Below are 2,457 nucleotides of genomic sequence, written 5' to 3'. Positions count from 1 at the left end.
TTATATATTTATTATTGGGTATTAAAAATAAAAAGTATTTGTATTGTTAGCATTTTTCAAACCTTCCTGACCATGATTAGGCCTAAAAGATCACCTACCTCGTTGGAAATAAATGTAATCCAATCAATTTTCATCTGATAGTGCTATACATTCGCATAATCATAGGAGAATTAACATTAGCGAGATAACAATATGGTATTTAGTTACCACATGAGTATTTTTATATATAGAATTATCAATCAATTATGTATGACTCCTGATGAAAATAATATATTCAATATAGATATTGTTTGTTAGGTAAAAGATAACAGATTGACAAAGAAAATTAATTACAATGGGTATATTCATTTTAAAAAAATATTTTTTTATGTAACACTATAAAAAATATCATGGTCACCCTAAATTACTACAAGTTCAACTTCCATCGACAACGGTAGTGTAAACCCCGCTAAAATCGGTATATAATTAGTCAATAAATTGAATTTTCAATAGGAAAATTAAATATGCAAAACTAATATCAAAATAGGATAGAGCCCGGCAAAACGAGAATTTTGATATCACTTTCGAAAAATTTGGCCCAAAATTGGGCCGAACGAGCCGAACCGGTCGAACCGGACCCGAACCGGGCCCGTGGGCCCAACCAACTCACTATATATAATGAGCTGAAGCTCATTTCATTTCCATTCAGCATGTAGAACACGCTGGGCAGAGCCAAAATGGGGAAGAACATGTTGAAGATTCCAAAACCCTTGATTTCATTCAAATCCACATAACTTCTCGCTCTGAGCTCCGATTGACGATCCGTTTGCGGCCACGCGACCGCGGCGTTGAGCTCTACAAAGCCCATAAAATTATAAGGTAAGGAAGCCATGCTTTCTTTCTCAATTTTCTCATTTCCAGTTCTGAATTTATTGGGCTTTGGTGTTGAGATTTTGTATAATTTGGTGTTTTAGGTTTAATTTAGCTTGCGGAGCTTATTGAGCTCGAGTTGTTATGCGTGTGGGCACGGTAAGGACAACCTAAACCCTAGTCCAATCTTGTATTTATGATGAGAAATCTGAAATTGGAACATGTATATGTATTAGGTGTAGATTAAGTGGGTATATAAGCATTGGAATTGAATTGGGATTACTTGGAGGTTTGTTGATGACCAAGGCTTATTTTGGGACTGTTTGATTGAGCTTGGAGGGGCTGCAATTTTGAGTTGTGAGGTTGCCTTGGGTGAACTAAGTAATCGGCCAAGGTATGGTTTAAGTTTCGCACGTTTAATATTTACGGTGTTGTGAAAACTTAGGTTAGAGGAACCATAGAATAAGTTGGATTGTTTGTTGTATTTAATGATTAGCCTTGTAATGTTGTTAGAATAGATTTGTTAGTGAATTTATATATTATAATTATGAGGTGTGAAAGTTATTAATGGTGTGCTCTTATATTTATTTATGATGGATTAGAATTGGTGTTTGTTAATAAGGATGTAGAGTTGTGTTGTGGTGGTATTGTATATGCTGTAACTAATTATGTAATGATCAGAATTGTATGAGACTAAGTTTGGGCTAAACTTGGGAATACAAAGAACTAAACTGAAAAATTTGGGACCTTTTTGTTAAATATACAATTTATGACAAATTTTTGAAGTTAGGTTGTTAAATCTTTCCAGCAGCAGAAAAGATCAAACAGGGCAGCAACTTGTTTGTCTTGCTGCGACTTCTACGAGTTGAGTTTTGGAGCGAAACCAATTTTGTTATAAAATTTGATTAACTTGCTTTATTTCTCTAAAATTTCAGAATTTTAAAAGTTGAGGATTGGGATCTGTGAATTTTTGAATATTGGTGGTCAAAACTGAAAAGAAACAGATTTCAGCAAGCTATGCATCAACTTCCAATGCTTGTAACTCTTAGAATTAAATAGAAATTGGGTTGCAACCAAGACACACTTGTTTCTGGATGAGCTAGGGGTTCACAAATCAAAATTTAGCTTAATTGGAGTTTTGTAATAAAAGTTATTCCAATTGAAAGGTACTAAGCTTGTTGGTTTTTAAAACAGATTTTGTCTCATTTTTACTTAATTTCCAGGTAATGTAACTTTTTCATTAAAAATGGTATTGACTCAGAACCAATTGAGAAAGAAACCTGGATGAGTAAAGTTTAACTACATTAATTTTTAAAGTCATTGGATTTAACTTGGATTTTATATTGAATTTTGAATATCACATGCTGCTGCTGTTTTTCTAGTTTTATGCACTGTAGAGCAGTCACGGTTTTTCCTTTATTCCTGAGGCTAGAAAAATCAAAAAATTATGATATTTAGTTTGTTAGAAATCTTATTTCAATATGAACACTTGGACATAAAGTTTGTGCAATTCCGAGTTCATTTGCTAGGTCGAGAGGCTCCTCGCTAGGCGTCTGGATCCTGGGAAGCGAAGTAGTCCTTGGGTGTATTTTGGTTTTCTATTTGTAT

At 33.8% G+C, this 2,457-nt stretch overlaps 1 long non-coding RNA gene across 2 annotated transcripts in view; it reads left to right on the top strand.

Annotated features, from left to right (window-relative positions):
* LOC107631548 overlaps positions 682-2,457 on the top strand; it is an 8,017-nt gene continuing 6,241 nt past the window's right edge. Inside the window, exons 1-3 of one of the 2 annotated variants that reach the window (XR_001618581.2) lie at positions 682-858; positions 954-1,008; positions 1,086-1,243. This is a non-coding gene — a long non-coding RNA (uncharacterized LOC107631548). Of the gene's footprint in view, positions 859-953; positions 1,009-1,085; positions 1,806-2,457 lie in introns of those variants that run through there. The other variant, XR_002362148.1, reaches the window with a different exon arrangement.

Source organism: Arachis ipaensis, chromosome B01 (genome assembly GCF_000816755.2).
Source record: "Arachis ipaensis cultivar K30076 chromosome B01, Araip1.1, whole genome shotgun sequence".
Taxonomy (NCBI): domain Eukaryota; kingdom Viridiplantae; phylum Streptophyta; class Magnoliopsida; order Fabales; family Fabaceae; genus Arachis; species Arachis ipaensis.
This window is presented reverse-complemented; position numbering and strand designations above follow the sequence as displayed.